This window comes from Periplaneta americana, chromosome 13 (assembly GCF_040183065.1).
Source record: "Periplaneta americana isolate PAMFEO1 chromosome 13, P.americana_PAMFEO1_priV1, whole genome shotgun sequence".
NCBI lineage: Eukaryota > Metazoa > Arthropoda > Insecta > Blattodea > Blattidae > Periplaneta > Periplaneta americana.
In genome coordinates this window covers 49,421,726-49,440,085 of record NC_091129.1, presented here as the reverse complement: position 1 = coordinate 49,440,085, position 18,360 = coordinate 49,421,726, and the positions used below count along the sequence as shown (strand labels likewise).

Genomic DNA, 18,360 nt, shown 5'->3' with positions numbered 1-18,360 from the left:
TGTAATCAACAAAACTGTAATTCATGTTTCAAGATACAGGAAAACAATTTCAGGGATATATTTCATTAGGCTTATATTTACTATCACAACCATTCAACCAGTTTACTCAGCCATTGAACACAATTTTTTGTTATAAATAGACTAAATGCTTTAGAATTACTTTTTCCATCTACATCACGTATTTCAAGAATGTGATGTTATTATTGATAACGACGTGGAGGAATATGATTGATTGTAAAGATTTTTTATTTTGTAATTAAGTATAGGATGATTCATAAAGAGTAGGAAGATTAATATTTATGAGAATCAGGAGGAGAATAGATCATGAGCTGGAGCAAAATGATTGATGATTTGGAGGAAGATGTTTGATGAACAAATGTATGATTTATAATGATTAGAAAGAGGATAATCGATAAAAAAAACTTTGATAATGAGAAGGATTGATAATGGTAATAATGATGGCGGTGGTGATGGTAATGATGATAGAGGAATAATGAGGAAGCAATGGAATGAACATGATAAAAATAACATAGGTACATCAATTAAATCTGTCTCTAAGTTGCTCTCTTCAACAAACGAAATAACATTCATCTGTTGCGATGCTACTTCCAGGTATCTCAACACATGCCAATGCTCCTAGTTGTCCTGATTGCAGGGAGTAGCAGTTTTGACCCCCTACTCAATGGCAACACAACACCGTATCACTGCTAACAACGAGGTCCTGTGTCATACACGCAGTTGAACCGAGTTCGTACCCGCATATCAATTAGGTATTTAATCTTTTCTTGTATCATCTCAGGTGGTGGCAGCGACGTAATATGATTATTTGACTCGAAGAAGATTCATGATAGTGGCGGCATTTAAACATTAGTTCCAGACTTTTTACCTTTATTTTACACTCTCTTTCTACCTCTGTGCCGCATCCTGTTGTTTGTCTACATGATACTGAGTTGGCGAACGCTTATCTTTTATGTAATTAATCTAGAGACGATAACGCTGTAAGCCAGAAGGCCGCAGGTTACATTCCAGTCGAAACTATAAATTTTCTCCATTGAACTAATCCTTCCGGTCGCACTATGCCCTTGGGGTTCACTCAACCCCTAACAGACTCGAGTGCCAGAAAGTACGTAAAACTGATATCCTTACTTGTTAACTAATGCAGATTGGTTGTAAAAGTGGACGCCTTGAATTTCTTTAAGTCTTTGTCCTGGTCATTACGCTTAATACACTTGCATTTAAGATTCCTCAAACCATTGCTATGGGTTGCAGTCTCTATTAATTTTTCATTGTGATATTCTCTATTGTTTGCTGAATCCATGTGATGGCAGTTCCGTTATATATGCGCTGGAAATATGTTAGGCAAAGAAAAAAATCCATGTTGAGTAGTACAAGGCTATTCAAGTCCTTAAAGGATGTAACTTAGGGAAAATGTTTACATATTAAATTTGTCATTATTGATATTTATGTTGTATAAGAATGTATTCGTTATTTATTCACTAATTTATTGTTGCTTCTGTATTTATATATTATATTGATCGATATATGCTTATCCATCCATCAGTCCGTCCGTCTATCTATCTATCTATCTATCTATCTATCTATCTATCTATCTATCTATCTATCTATCTATCTATCTATCTATCTATCTATCTATCTATCTATCTATCTATCTATCTATCTATCTATCTATCTATCTATCTATCTATCTATCTATCTATCTATCTATCTATCTATCTATCTATCTATCTATCTATCTATCTATCTATCTATCTATCTATCTATCTATCTATCTATCTATCTATCTATCTATCTATCTATCTATCTATCTATCTATCTATCTATCTATCTATCTATCTATCTATCTATCTATCTATCTATCTATCTATCTATCTATCTATCTATCTATCTATCTATCTATCTATCTATCTATCTATCTATCTATCTATCTATCTATCTATCTATCTATCTATCTATCTATCTATCTATCTATCTATCTATCTATCTATCTATCTATCTATCTATCTATCTATCTATCTATCTATCTATCTATCTATCTATCTATCTATCTATCTATCTATCTATCTATCTATCTATCTATCTATCTATCTATCTATCTATCTATCTATCTATCTATCTATCTATCTATCTATCTATCTATCTATCTATCTATCTATCTATCTATCTATCTATCTATCTATCTACCTACCTACCTACCTACCTACCTACCTACCTACCTACCTACCTACCTATCTACCTATCGATCCATCGATCCATCGATCCATCCATCCATCCATCCATCCATCTATCTATCTATCTATCTATCTACCTATCTATCTATCTATCTATCTATCTATCTATCTATCTATCTATCCATCCATCCATACATAAGGTTCTGCCCATGGGTAAGTCTTTCACTACAAATCCAGCATTCTCCAATCTTTCCTATTTTCTGCCTTCCTCTTAGTCTTCGCATACGATTTACATATCTTAATGTCGTCTATCATCTGATATCCTCTTCTGCCCCCAACTCTTCTCCCGTTCACTATCCTTCCAGTGCATCGTTCAGCTGGCGGTTTCTTCTCAGCCAGTGATCCAACCAATTCCTTTTTCTCTTCTGTCTGTCCACTTCACACGCTCCATTCTTCTCCATGTCCTCATTTCAAATGCTTCTATTCGTTTCTCTTCATTTTTTCATAATGTCTATGTTTCTGCCCCATACAATGCCACACTCCACACAAAGCACTTCGCTAGTCTCTTCCTTAGTTATTTTCTAGAGGTCCGCAGAAGATGCTCCTTTTTCTATTAAAAGCTTCCTTTGCCATTGCTATACTCCTTTTGCCTTCCTGGCTGCAGCTCATGTTACTGCTTACAGTACTTCCCAAGCATTTGAAGCTGTTCACTTGCTCTACTGCCTCATTTAGAATTCGCAAGTTTACTTTCTTTACTTTTTCTTGCGGCAACCATAGTCTTCGTCTTATTTGAATTTACCTCCATCCCATACTGCTCACAGCTGTCATTTAGCTCCAGTAGCATATCCCTTAGTATCGTCTCCTCTTCTGCTAACAACACCATATCATCAGCAAATCTTATGCACTTTATTCTTCTTCCTCCTACTTTTACCCTTTCCATGTTCTGAAAACAGTTGTTCACCACATCCTCCAAGTAGATGTTGAATAGAGTAGATGATAAAGGTGCATCCATATCCTTGTCGTACCCCTCTCCCTATTTCACATCCTTCAGACATTTCTCCTCTTATCCTAACTTCGACTCGTTGTTTCATACAGCCTATAGGTTACTGAACAGCCTCCTATCTTTCCAATCCAAACTTATTTTCCTCAAGATGTCCATTACTTTGTTCCAATCCACTCTGTCAAACGCCTTTTCTAGATCTACAAATACTAAAAACACTTCTTTATTCTTCTCTAGGTATCTTTCGCCGATTATTCATAGTAGTCCAATTGCATCCCTTGTACCTTTTCCTTTTCTGAAGCCAAACTGCTCTTCTATCTATTTACCCACTTATTTGTTTACCTGTTTGTCTGTTTCTCTGTTCATTTATTTATTTATTTATTTATTTATTTATTTATCATTACTTATTTATTCATCTATCTATCTATCTATCTATCTATCTGTCTGTCTGTCTGTCTGTCTGTCTGTCTGTCTGTCTGTCTGTCTGTCTGTCTGTCCGTCCGTCCGTCCGTCCGTCCGTCCGTCCGTCCGTCCGTCCGTCCGTCCGTCCGTCCGTCCGTCCGTCCGTCCGTCCGTCCGTCCGTCCGTCCGTCCGTCCGTCCGTCCGTCCGTCCGTCCGTCCGTCCGTCCGTCCGTCCGTCTGTCTGTCTGTCTGTCTGTCCGTCTGTCTGTCTGTCCGTCTGTCCGTCGGTCCGTCCGTCCGTCGATCTATCTATCTATCTATCTATCTATCTATCTATCTATCTATCTATCTATCTATCTATCTATCTATATATCTATCTATCTATCTATTTATTTATTTATTTATTTATTTGTTTATTTTGGATTTTAATTTGTGCATTAGCATACAATTTACCCAAGATCTACGTAGTTCACACTTCTTTAAATTTGTCGGCTAACGCGTAAGGACCATATTCAAACATATTCGCTTTAAATGAGAGAGAAAACAATAGGCATAATTCGAGAGAAGTTTTGATTGTATTTTATACGTTGCTTATAAAATAAAACACTCTTCGAACTAAGATCTACATAGTGAGCAACGCTTCGTTACATCACCACGCGGCAACCTGTCGACTGGAGGGCTCGTAAAAGTAGGCGCTGTAATCAGTGTGTGCGGAGTACAACATATGCTGTTGTATTGTCCATTTCTTCTGTTGTTACCATTTTTTCATATTCACTGATCACTAAAGTCCAGTGTTTGGTCACCGGCCCAGTAGAACCAGGTTAGCTGTATACAAGGCATGATGCAACACACGCTAGGATTAGTCCATTCAGTTTCTGATTAATATAATGAAGCATATGAATGCAGTTGGTAGAAAAACGGACCATCTAGGAAGACGTCCCGAGAGGGGAAGCGTGCTGGTGAGAAATATGAGTTCTCCTCGAGAAGACTTTGCAACACCTACAGGTCACCTCAGATATTTCATGGACTCGATGCTCGAAAGCCTGCGTAACTGTAATCGTACTGCTTTTTAGGTCCTTGTGTTGGAAACGAGATTTACTACATTCTATACTTTCATAAAAAAATAAAAATAAAAGAGCATACACGTGAACTGAGACGTAGAATGATAGATAACTGATAACATTTTACACTGGTGTTAACTTTTGTGTAGGGTTGCGACAAGAGCAGTGGTTGGGTGAAAATAAGCACATTCTCAGTGCGTTTAGTTTATGACGTCATCTAATTCTTATGCTGACTGAAGCTGTCGATCTCTGTGGAAAATCTAACCGCACTACTACTACTGCATAAACAACTTTCCACCCTACCCAAATTACAATTAGTTCAGGATTGCACGTCACAGAGTAACGTATTGACTATGCTATGTTGTGGGCTAATTTTCTGATACAAGAGTTTGGCAGTGAATACTTCAGTACGAATTTGCAAGTTAAGCAGACAAAAGATATTTCATATAGAAACATTACAACATCAAAATACACGATAAAATTGTAGGAGCATTTGTTACAATGAGCCAAATTTAGTTGTTGCCAGTCAGTTAATTCTTTTACAAGAAATATGTAATATTATGTTTAAAAACATCGAAAATAGTCATTACAAGGTATTTGTATTAAAATACACCGAAAGAAAACTTCCTCATGCAGTAACACTTTGCTAACATAATAAAATTATTAATTAATTTAGTCCCGTGTTAAGAATGTATCTTAGCTCACATGATGTATATTGTGGCACATAAGAGAATATGAGTAGTGATGGAGGACATAATTTAAATAACGATATATTGATATTGCAATATATTGCAAACCTAATTTCGATAATCGATATCTATATATTGCAGAAAATATATCGATATATCGAACGATTATTGATATATCGCTATTCCGTAAAAAAATTCCATTTTCAGGTTGTCACTGACGTTCAAAGATATTCGATCTACGATTTTATGATTGTGTAAGCGAACTTTCCTACCACGGGATAAGTCAGAATCAAAGATATAAAGAAATTGACAAACTTTGAAAGAGTTCCGCTAGATCTCAATAGGTGGCATCATTATTTGGGGGCCGTTGAAAAAGTGTCAGGAAAAGTGATTATGTACATTAAGCATAAATTATTCTCATAATTGACAATATCAACGGTTTGCACCTAAACCCAGTGTTGTTTTACAATCAGTATTAATAGTGGGATGAAAAATTGAATTGTATAATACGGGTATATTTATCTACAATTAGCAACAGTGACATATCTTCGCCATCTATTCATAGAAGTACTAACTAAAGAATCCACAATTACACTAGCAAATTATCGATCACTATCGATTAGTAGGATCAGATATCTTTGAACGTCAGTGTACAGTACATTTACTGTATTACAATAAAGTTACTTAAATTTTAATATTCCTTTTTATCATTGAAATTAACATCATAACAGTCAAAAACATAAATGTAAAATTGCAACAATAAATAATACATTTACAATACCATATGATGTAGGTCCTAAGCTAAATCAAAATTATGTTGGAGGTAAGGTGAGCTTAAATGATATAATAATAATAATAATAATAATTATTATTATTATTATTATTATTATTATTATTATTATTATTTATTTTAGCTTGCAGAGTTAAGGCCGTAAGGCCTTCTCTTCCACTCAACCAACAAGTGGGGAAAGAGTTAAGTGAACTCTACATGGTTGAGTATTTGATAATTGAACACAATTCAATTATTCTAATTGTATGTAGGATTCAATTCAGGACAGTTATATAATGTTCTTTTCTACTTAACAGCGTAATTATTTTAATTAATGTAAGTAAACAGAACTTTTAATTATTTTTAAATGTAAGTAAACCGTACTTAGAATGTTACAAGTTTTAACAAACTTCACAATTGATTTGATGCAATCCTTCTATAGTAAGTTCCCATTGCGTACTAGTTTGTGCATAGAAATCATAGCCGTAAACAAATGTCCAATCGGTATTAAATCCTTGTCTCTCTTTCCATTTCAGAATATAGAAATAAAAGTTTTGATACCCGTTTTGAGGTCAGGAGATTACCTTTCAGGGTGGGAGTAGCTCCTGCTTTAGAGAACATTAATAAAAATTTTAAAACAGTAGTAAACCTCCCGTCTGTCTCATGTTCTCACAAGCTGCATTTTGAATTTGGTGTTTCATATTTTCGAATTCCAGTCCAGCCAATTAGAGCTAGGTATTGATTGTATTGTATATTTGAAGGTTGAACAATTATGCAACTGTTCACCTTCATTAGCGCCATCTCTCGGGAATTATCGGAGTTGTCTAGTGTGAATTTTGTTGTTAATAATGATAATGATAATAATTCTACAAAAAAAAACGATAAATTTATGAGAAAACCGACATATTATATGATATACTGAATCAAAATTTCGATACCGATATAGCGATATATCGAAACGAAAATATCGATATTTCTTAAAAACCGACATATCGTTCCCGTCCCTAAATATGAGTTTCGAGAGATAAAATAACTTATGTAACCGATAGAATCACAGATCAAGTCATTATGAGAATATTGCAACTTAATAATGCAGAAGAAAGTTTTTGTTGATAATGGAAGTATTAAAAAAGTGACCCTATACGCCTGAAAATACAAATATAAGCCCTACTTCTTCTGCTGACTGATGCCGCATCTTACATGACGAAGGTGGTAAAGAAAATGAAGGACTCACGGTACTTTAAAATTATGCACTTATGTGCCGCGGACTTTATATACTCGTAGTGGTCGAAGAGATTCGAACATCTTGCAATGATGTTGATAACTTTATATCTTATATAAAAATGTATAGCTATACATATGTTTAAGTATGAAGACCTGAATCGACAAACATCTCAATTCCAAAATTTACCGAATTTGACTTTTTACCTTACATGTGTTGTGTTTTTATAGCCTACCGTCCTGTAAAAAAGAATATCCTAACTCTGATTCTAAACCTGTGTTTTTTAATCAAACAAATATTTATTTCATTACTCTTATATTGCAAGTCTATGTGGTTTTCTTGCTCTTCTGTAAAACTTACTTCAGTGGACTTGGGATGCTTGTCAATTCAGATCATTGTGCATACTTACATATAGGGCAAGGTTGCCTAATTCCGCGACATATTTAATAAACTCTATATTTATGCCAAAATTGTACTAAAAATTTTCAAATAACACCTAAATGACGTTATTTGGACTTTAGGTACAGTTTTTACAACATAGAGTGTCAACAGTTTCACAAGTTTGATACATAATATATGATTCTTCATTGTTATATAGTGCCTCCTAAATCCGTGACAGGGATCCAAATTCCGTGATAGCGGTTTCCTAATTCCGTGAGTGATATCCTAATTCTGTGATACTTAAATAATCCTCATTATCTGATCAGAAAACAAACGTGTATTTGGAGAAACACTTTAAAGTTATGGTATATTGTTTTAATATGGATTAAGCAAGACATTACAACATATAAAAACGGCCTAAGTGACAAATTTCATAGAAAATACTTGTGTAACTACAGGAATACATATTGCATATTAATATATTACAAACAAAATTAACTGAAAGTAAAATTCAATACAAAATTAAATTTGAATAAATTGAATTATAACACAATTATTTTTCATTATTTGTATTCCTAACAACAGCAGTAATTAAGTTAAATATATGCCCTATTATTTTATTATATATTATATTGATGTTTTCTATAACTTATTTCTGTTATTATTTCCATGAACTATTTTCTTTCATAGAAATTAATTTTCACAATTTAGCGTTGGCATCATTGGTCGAGTGAGACAGGAAGGGGAAACATGAAAAGAAATCCGAAAATGGGAAAGCTCCAATTGTAGCATTGTTATTGTCTCACAATGTTTAAATAATCATACACATTGATTCAGCTGACTTTAATCTAGAGTAATATATCATTTTGATAATATTATATTAATTCTTACCTCAAATATAAAATGTTTCTTCAGAAGCGGTCACAAGAGAAAGAAAAATTTACTGGTCAATCACCTTTCACTGAACAAAAGCTTCTTCAGTCGACTGCCTGTACTCAAAAGGCGGGTTGTCAATATAATTGGAAAGAAGACCTCCTGGCATCTGTTAGGTATTTCAAAAACTTAAAAGTCAGAGACCACAACTCCATGGGAGTCAATTGAAATTTTATCACGAAATTAGGGGTATCACGGAATTAGGCACTTTTACCCTATTATGTATATGTAACTTCAGAGTGTTAAGATTTAGATACTTCTTTTCTTATTTCTTTTTTAACCTGATGGTGGAAGAGTTCGTTGAATGCTGCATTTTATTATGCCAAGCATTAAACAACTAGTTGACCCTCGAGTTTTACTAGTCACTACTAACGGATCAATTGGCTCGGTTTCCTTAATTGAAAACACTAATCCTGCTTGCGGTTTTCCCGTGGCTTTCCTTAGGTGTTAAAGCAAATGTCGGGCCTTGAAGAAATACGCCACAGAACTGTCACTCACCGGTATAGGCTACATTTCGGATTTCCAAATTTTATTGTTCACTTATCTTCGTCTGGCAATGGAGTCTCGGTATAAGCGGATCTTCTTAACACCGGCAGACGTCGGAAACTTTGCCTTGGCGCTGCTTTCCTCTCAGGGCTCGACAACTGGGTGGGGGATGTCGTGGTATGCTGCGGTAGTAGTTAGTTGTCTATGCCGTTGTGGATACTCGTTCACGAGTTGCTTAACTGCTCAGCCATCTAATGTTCCATTAGTTTATGGTCTTTTTGGCTCTTCCCCCTGTAAAACTTACTTACGTTCCTAAAGTGGGACTGTGTGAAGGAAGTGAGACAAATGGCCTTTACGCTAGGAGCTCACATGAAGGTTAAAAAGCGCTTATAATGACACGATTATCAAAGTGTGACATTTAATTGATAATTCCTCCTCTCTTCCCTTTTTATTCATTTATTCATTGGTTGACAAAATAGTTGAACTCTTACTAACATGCTTGAAAATGAAGAGACTTAGTAATCAGAAATACATAATCTTTTATGTTAAATCAGGTGCCTACTCCCATTTCCTCTCTTTTCAGTTGATGACCAATGTATAGTACATCCATGCATACATGCACTATGTACATTGCAAACTCCAGTTTTATTGTCTACTGACCTTCCATCCAGGTGGCCTGGGTTCGATTCCCGCTCAGATCGTAATGGAATTTGTGGTGAACAAATCAGAAGTTGAAGAAGGTTGTCTCGGGGTGGTCCTGTTTCCCTTTATCATTGTTTAAGTTGTTTAAGTTTAAGTTGTTTATTGTTAGTAAAATGACATGTACAAAATTACAATCTTAGTTCTTCTCTCTATCTCCCCCTCATTTCATCTATCATTATCAATAGTAAAAATGGCTAGGGTGAAGTCTAAGGGTAGTACGGGTTCCTGATGTGGACGCTTAGTGTTTTGGACCCCTGAGGCTTATCAGGCTACTTGTGTGCGGATGGGACTTGACTCTATCAGGGGCTGATGCAGGCTGATCAAGAAGGGATTGCATCTCTGGGTCTCTGGGGCTTATCACACCACTCCACCGCGAAATGTAACCTGTCTCTATCAAGGGCTGAGGCAGGATGACCCACCTGTCAGCATAGTATTCACTAATGCAACCTGGACCATCTATCGGATTTGGACAATCATCGCATATACAATGGGCCAAACATACCTAAGTGTGCGCGGGTCCAGCCTTCGTAAGGCCAGCCAGCCAGTCTATTGTCCGGCAAATAGTTATATCTGTCTGTGCGGACAAGGGCGAACAGGGCCAGGAAGCGACATGATTTTGAATAGGATGCAATAAAAATGTAGATATCCTTCGATATACTTAATGCAAAGAATCATTAATCAGCAGTTTCTTCCGGTATGTCAACATCGCTATGTTAAATTGACATTGGCTAAAATAAAACGTTCTATCAGAGGAAATAAATGTTCGTGTAGCTTTTCGTCGCGTGATAGATTAATGTATTATTAGAAATTGGGCTCTCAATAAAATCACTCCGTGAAGTCAATTGCAAGGTCAAAAGGAATTATGGAGCATGTCAGATCGGGCAAATCCTAAGTTTGTTGAGAGACGGTCTATATTTTGAAACGCTTTTTATATTTTTTTGCACCTGATATGCAACTTTTATAATGGATCTTTTATATTGACTTCGGAAACAATCTTCAATTTTTTCTCAGGAAAAGCTGCGGAGTAAGTTACTACGGGACGCGTATTAGTCGGCAGATGGTGTTGCCGCGAGGAAATCCCGTTAATTGTTGTCATTTTGGTGCGCTGAGTTTTGGGTCTCGTGAACTGCATCACGTAATAGTTTGACCAGTACGGGTTAGGGATGGGTTTCTATGTGCGTGTGGGTTATGTGTGTGGTTAGGGTTATTTGTGTGTAGATTATGTGTTTAGTGTTACCGGTATATCCAGTCAAATATGTACCGATTTTTCTCTGTGCTTGTGATTTTCTTTGTTTAGTAAAAACATAAGGTCCTTGAGTAAAACAGCGCGCCACACCATTAACACTTACATTCAAATCCTTACCTCAATACTGCACTTCAAATTTTCTCCTTTTTTGACCTCCTCGAATGCTGTTTACAGCATTCTCTTTTTAACATCCAGCAATAATCAGCCTTCATGTTAACACTCTATTTTCCTTAATACATTTCCACATTTTTTTTATATCTCGATGAAATCTGAAATCTCTCACCTTGTTCTTCACTAAAATATCCTGCATTATTAGGAACAAAATTTAGATCGGAATGAAGAGAATATGTTGTGGGTCCCTGTCACCCCGGCGCATCCTCAGGTTGCAGATAGAGAATACGGTCTCCAAATATGGAGGGAAGCTGCGAATGTAGTCCATAAGCAGTCGCAGACAGCCGATAAGGGGTGGTTCTTCAGCTTGGGGATTAGGCGAAGGGCTAACACCCATCACTTTAAAAAGAACAGCTTGTTGAAACCCCAACATAAAACTGGGTTTAGGGTTAAGTGCGGTGAAGTTACAGAAGAATGGAGAAAGTTATACAATGCAGAATTGCACGCATTGTAATCTTCACCTAACATAATTAGGAACATTAAATCCAGACATTTAAGTTAGGCACGGCATATAGCACGTATGGGTGAATCCAGATGCGTATAGATTGTTAGTAGGGAGACCTGAGGGGAAAAGACCTTTCGAGACGCCGAGACGTAGATGGAAGGATAATATTAAAATGGATTTGGAGGTAAGATATGATGGTAGGGACTGGATTAATCATGCTCAGGATAGGGATCGATATCGGTCTTATGTGAAGGTGGCAATGAACCTTGAATTCTCTAAAAGCCATTTGTAACTAAGTATGAAGGAAATACTATTATACTTAGAGATTCATGTTGTAATCAATGTGTTTGAAACTTTGTAACATCACTTTCAGAATGTTAACATAATTTGGGTATTTTTTATTTCAAAGGAAATTAAAAACATTTCGTCTGAACGCACTCCAGGCATGCTTTGCATTTCTACTCATAGTGTTCTCAAACTGAGAGTCCATCATGAATTTATGGATCAATGAATATACGAGCTGAACAATATTTTAAAGGATCGATTGAAGGCTCACTTTTTATATTTGTTTCACCCAGTGTTAAATTAGTCCTAGATGGCTACTGTTGTCTTTCCCAGTGTTCTGATCAAACTCTGCTACCCAATTCACATCAGAAACAAGGTTATTTTGTAAAACCGGCCTGCTGACCATGTAATAGCCCAATTACGTTAAAATCTCCACACACAGAGAACCACTCATAATTTTCGTGCTGCCCTTTCCTGCAACAAAAGCTTTAAATTTTCATTTGTCTTCTTCAAAATAAAAGAGTGGGCCAAAGGAATGGAAGGATGAATATTTCCATTATGAAGCAAAACACATTTAAGATTTTATAGGTTGAATCTATTATTAACCTCCACTCTTTGGAATTATAATATTTATGTTATAAAAAGTTAAGATGGCGGGAATGTCTCGACAATACACTAAATTTTCTTCTTCAGTAAAGAAAAAAATTGAATATGTTCCTTCTCACGATGCCTGTGCCATGAAAAATGCGTACCTTGAAGCAACAGCTTCTTCTCTTCTAATGTACAACCTTACAGTTGTGCAAATTTAGGCAAATTTAAATTCCTCACTAAATCATTAAGCTCATTTTCATTAAAATATTTAGCACCACAACTTTCTGATTCATAAATATCATCCACTGGAGATGCAGTTTCAGTGCTACTGGACGTAGATAGCAACACATTTCATCGATAGGGTATAAGAACACAAATATCAGGGCCATGAGGAACGGGTCGAGGAGCAGAGATAATGTTAGGATGCAGGATACCGGTATCTTTCTCATTTTTAGCACTATATCCAGCTATCTTAACTATACAAAAATAATTATTGTCACCATGATTTGAAGGGTCCTTTCCTATCATAGGTTTATGAAAAGGCAATGTCTTTCTTACATTTTTCAAACTCCTCAACTCTTCTACATAATACGACACACTTTACGAGGACACCATGATTTTTCCTGATCTTCAATGTCAAAGTACTTAAAATAACCGTTCTTTGCGAAAGCTGTAATATTTTGACTTTGTTTTACTAATATTCATTCATGTATTGTTTTCTGCCCAAGGGTAAGTCTTTTAATGAAAACCCAGCATTCTCCAATCTTTCCTATTTTCTGCCTTTCTCTTAGCCTCCGAACCGATATACGATCCATAAATCTTAATGTCTATCATCTGATATCTTCTTCTGCCCAGAACTTTTCTCCAGTTCACCATTCTTGCCAATGCATTCTTCCGTATGCAGTTTTTTCTAAGCCTGTGATTCAGCTAATACTAATGTATATTATCCACACGCATAACAAAATAAATTTGGATCATTTAAATAACCACGTTTCGACATTTCTATGAAACAACACTATTATTTTGTACTCTCTTGGAAAAATAAGTATAAGTATTACTGACACACTTCACTTTAGCAGGATAATGAATAACACAAAGCAGAACCTTCAATTTTAAAACAATAACTTTTATAGAGAAATAGGTTATCTCGGAAAACGTTTTAATTTCTAGTCTCATAGGCACCTCCATAAATCTGTACACGTGACTCTTTGTCATTTAGCTCCCAGGCGGTTTTATTTTAAAATAATATTTTCTTCAAGAAAACTTTATGACCTGAAAACACTTAGGATTTCAAGTTTCTGTTTATAGATGTTGGGTGAAGACAGATAAGAATCCTCCAGAATAAATGACGGATGTCCTATGCACGGTTCATTTTAAACTAGTAAATGGACGGAAATAGTAAAAAAGAGGTGTTACTCAATATACAATATTGAAGGAAACATATTCTGTCACATTTTAACTAATAAAGTTGAAATTATAAACTGTCGTGCCTTTCAAATTTTTTTTTTTTTTTTGCAAATGTCAAGACCAGAGAAATAATAATGATTTGCTATATTATGATAAATATTATGAACATAAAATTTGGATTGTAAAAAGTTCTGACGCGGTACAAAAGCTGCTTTCATTTTTGCAATCAGCATAAAATTCTGATTCAGAAACACCCATTTCTTTCAAAACAACAAAACCCATGCAGTCAAGTGAATGAATACATTATAGCATTTATATGTAACTTTGTTTTTGACGTGAATTAATTAATTACTTCATTTATTTATAAATAAATATATTATAGAAAAATCCTTATAACTTACATACAGAAAAACGAATCTCAATGTCTATTTTGTTCCATATCTCATCTTTCAGCTTCGTTATCATGTTCATGGGCGGTGACATTTATCGCTGAGTATTCTCTGACAACTTATATTAATCGCTCCATACTTGATTGTTTTCACACCGACTCTGCAGAGGAAACTGTGTTCCACGCACAACCAAACCGAGGCCTCTGTTTGCCTCCCCCTCTTCTGTCCCTGCGCAGGGACTAACCTGAGGTGCCTCATTTTATCCTGCTGTTTTAGGGGTTTACTCGGGGAATTCAAGTTTCCCTGTATCATTCCACGAATATTCTCCATCTTCTCTTGATTTTTCTTTCATCTGCAATAGTTAAAAATTGGCTGGAGTAAAGTCTTGGGGATACTACTGGTTTCTGATGTCGATATAGGAAAAGTTTTGAATTCCGGGCCCTCGGACTCATATAGCTACTCGTCTACGTGTGGAACCTGGTTGTTTACAGCGCAGAATGAACTAGACTGGATAGAGCAAGCTACAGTCTATATAAAACTAGAAATGTATTGACAGTTCAGTGGCTTCCAAGCTTCACCATGGCAACCGCTCAAACTAACCAATCAGGGACCATCACAACAGGCCGACATTGCCGACTGTTTCGCAGCGAGAACATGCTTTGTTCGGAAGTGTTCAATCTTCGTTACTGTGTTACATTAAGTACTGTCATTGCAAGTTATCTTGAACCTTAATCCCCTAAGTCTGTCTTTGGAACTGCTCGGTACAGCATGTACTCATCAACGTAACGGCACGGCAAGGATGCCCCTCCCTCGGGTAACGTGACTCTTTTTCAGAAAACGTTGGTTCTTTCACTTTACGCCTCTCTACTGTAATAGAACTTGGTTCAATATAGACATCATCTTCTCTCGATACTCCGGTTTTGAGAGGAGAACATAGTTTCGTAGCAAGCTTTAATTAAGCTGTAATGAGTAAGTATTTAAATATAATCGTGTGTAAACTCCTCTCCCATCCGGGCTGGGAACCGGCAATGGCGGAGTTACTACAGCTACTTCTAGCTATACATTATATAGGCCTGCATGACTTACACCTTCAGCTAATATGTAAATATTCTTATAACAATATTTTACAGGCCTATTATTTGAATTTACAATAATTTACAATTATACACAATCCATATCCCTATCATTGCTGCCATCATCGCTTGTTTCAAAATTAATTATTTCGCCAATGGCATCATCCATTCGGAATTATCTTCTTAATCGTAGGTACTACTTTCTGAACACGATAGAATTCTTCGATTGTATCCCGAATAACATATTGATCGAAGTCGTCCACTTCAACTTTACACAAGTCTAATTCTGGAATGAAATAATATGTTTAATAGAACTATAAGAAAATAATAACTTGCAACAATAATTCATTATGCCGCTCTCAATACACACACTATTGTACATAACTATTATAGCAATAATTTCTAAACATTACATACCTATTCTTTCCCGAAGTAGCGTGAGGTTCATTCGGTTGTAATTCAATATTATTTTTAATTCTCTTCACGGAACTAATATTTTTGCCAGAGTATTTAGCCGCTCTCTCATATTCCTTAGCAAGAGGTTCCAGCAAATATACGTTTAATTTTTCCTCCTCGCAAAGCTTAATTTTATTATATTTGCGATAATTTCTCTTTCTCGGCTGTGGATAACAGCGTTACTTTTTCTCCGCGGTGGTGTGATTTCACCATAATTACTACCCTGTGGTTGCTGCTCCATGGTAACACTACTGGTACGCAGTGAAGGAAATAGCTCTATGTTTCTTGACAAGAGATTATGCTGCGGAGCATGCGCAAACAACTCAGTTGGCTCCACCCACGTTACGCGCTTCCTTCCCTCTGCCCCTCTGTCCCCGCTCAGAAGGTTCAAGATAACTTGCAATAACAGTATTGGTGTTCTGTCGTGGCTATTGTTTTCGTAGATATTTTGTTGTTGATGAAGGTAGAATTAGTTTGAGTTTAGTTTTAAATTTAATTTAGTTATGAGTTTATTTGTAATGAGATTTATAGTGCCCGTGTGTTTCACTTATACAATGTCGCAAGATATCACTCCTGCAGTTAGCAGCACAAAACGAACCATGGGCTCAGAAGGAGAAAGTGCTACAAGGGACAGCAAGAGGCCTAGAAGTAACAGAAAAGTTGCTCCTCTTACAAGTCAGGCGAGAGAAATGGTTTGTAATGTGCGGGACGATTTCGAGAAAGAAGAGACAATGGCGGGCCTCGTATTCCTGTACAACAGGTGGTAAATAGTACTGCAGTGGCTGTCAAAATAGGAAAGAACACCATCGTCAAAATAGGAAAGGAAAATTTTAAATTGAATGAGCAAGAGGATGGATCTTCCCGACTAGAAAAATCCAGGAAAGCAAAGGAAAGTGGAAAAGAGGGTGACAAATTTATATGCCTGTCAGGAGGATACAATCCGGCGGCATGTATATTTATATTACCAACGGGAGGAGCATCCCACGTTAAAAGAGTTGCAAACTTCGTTTAGATATGCGGATCTTTTCCACGGCAGTGTTACTTCCCTGCACACTGTCTTAAAGAATTAGGTTTCAAGTATAAAAAATGAATGGTCCTAAGATATTAATGGAGAGAAATTATCGCTTACACACTATGTACCATATTCGCATTCATTCATACGTTTATTATTATTATTATTATTATTATTATTATTATTATTATTATTATTATTAGTCTGGTCTAAGATTACCGCATGATACAAATTTATGAGTTTACGATTTCGTGTCAGCTGCTTAGTTCCGACACGGCAGACAGGCGGCGCAAAAAGCCGCACTGAACCAGAGTCCGTGGATATCCAGAGTACCGCAATCGTTTGAGCCGGCAAATGCCGACAAATCCGCCATTGTTAGTCCAGCGCGCGCTATGCAGTATACAGTTGTATAGGGCAAGAATGGAATTTAAATGCGAAAAAATGCAGTGCTGCTGTGTTCAGAACTGTTCACAGAGAACTGAAAAAGAGTACATTTGTTTTTTTCTGTGACAAGTGAAAGAAATAAGGAAAAAGGAAAGAAGTGACAATAAATATAAAAAGGAACGATCCGCTACCTAAGCGAGCATACATTGTGAGATTAATGACTGACTGTATTTTGATATTTATTATTATTTTTTTTTTTTTTCAAAATTTGGGCCCCAAAATATTTTTATAAAACTAATCTAGAATTTAAGTTGTTTCAGCAATGATATTTCTACATAAAACAGATGAAAATCACGTACCAATTAGGATCAGTGTCAAATTTTTACCATCTTCCGCCTTTCAATCCAAGCATTTCTGAATTTATTCCTATTTCCTATTTGCAAGAATTACATAATATATTTGTGAAGTTCTGAATTCATTCTTGAGACAAGATTGTATTGTTTGGCTCGATTGGAAAATACAAAGACCGCAGATACTAGAAACCCTATTAAGGTTAGACTGATGTGAAATTTCAATTTTCTAAACTATTCTAGGTAGATCTATGAAATTTTATACTTTTAATTTGTAATTTTAAATTGTGTAAATTTAGGTTTTCAAAAATTGCTACTATTTTGGCCAGAATTTTTGTCTACATACGTGTCAGACCTTCAGAAACGAAACTTACTATACAATTTTCCTCTTTATTTTACTAAAAAATAATTTAAAATATTTAATGCACTAAAATTGTAAAAACAGAAAAAATTCAACTCGACCATAAAAAAATTAATATTAAAAAAATATCTCTTCTGGCTGATATGCATATATATATATATATAATCAGGCAGTACATCTCACCTGACGATATGTGTCAGAGGAAGGACAATTGTTTGTAAGCATCTGAAGTCTGATTAGTGGAATATGTAGCTAATCGGCGAAGTATGCATTGGAGGGGGAAAGAAACTTGCCACCCTACCCCATTATCTCCTGGCCTAGTTGTCTTATGAGTGATGCCTTATTGGTGGAACTT

General features: G+C 35.8%; 1 protein-coding gene across 2 annotated transcripts in view; it reads left to right on the top strand.

Moving 5' to 3' along the window:
* LOC138711872 (kelch-like protein 17) overlaps positions 1 to 18,360 on the top strand; it is a 471,943-nt gene that overhangs the window by 324,911 nt on the left and 128,672 nt on the right. The window lies entirely within an intron of this gene.